The following is a 691-nucleotide window of genomic DNA, read 5'->3' as shown; positions in this document are numbered from 1 at the left end:
GGACGAACAGGAAGGTGGCCCACATACACGCCAACGTGCCATCCCTTAGTCTAGACCGTCGAGTGTGTGAGCTACGAGTCTTGTGACGCTCGTCCAGCCCTCAAAATCTCCAACAGAGGGCCCCCGCCCTGCCCCCACCTAACGAGGGACCAACGGGGCCGCGTGCCGTGGCTGCAGGCTCCGCGAGAACCCACCACGGGGCGGCGTCCTGGGAGGGGAGGCCCGTCACGTGGCTCCGGGGGAGCTCGGACCGAGGGGAGAGCATCCCCTGGCCTACGCGTGCTGCATGCACCCCAGAACCCCAGAGCTGAGAGGGGTTTTTAACTTCCAAGCGGCTGGGGGCAGCAGCACTGCTCCCTGACACAAGAGACCGGCGTGCGACTCAGACGTCGGCGTCCGCGCATGGGATGTCGGGGAGCCCACCGCACCCCCCCCCCCGTTCACTTGCCGCGGAGAGAGTGCGGCTCACCGAGCCTCAGACGGCCACTCTGGCTCCTGACGGGCGGATTCGCACCCCGACCCAGACCAGATGGGGAGTGGGACCCGCCCGCACCTCTCTGGCGTCGCCTTTTGCTGAAACACGTGCTGAACAGAGAGTGTCCTCTGGGGGCCACGCCAGTGAGCCCTCACCAGGAGCCCCCCAAAACGATCACGGGACTCGGACGACATTACACAGGTGCCCGGGTTCCTT

The sequence above is a fragment of the Phyllostomus discolor genome, chromosome 14, assembly GCF_004126475.2.
Source record: "Phyllostomus discolor isolate MPI-MPIP mPhyDis1 chromosome 14, mPhyDis1.pri.v3, whole genome shotgun sequence".
NCBI lineage: Eukaryota > Metazoa > Chordata > Mammalia > Chiroptera > Phyllostomidae > Phyllostomus > Phyllostomus discolor.
The sequence above is the reverse complement of the archived record's forward strand: the minus strand, read 5'-3'. Positions refer to the sequence as shown.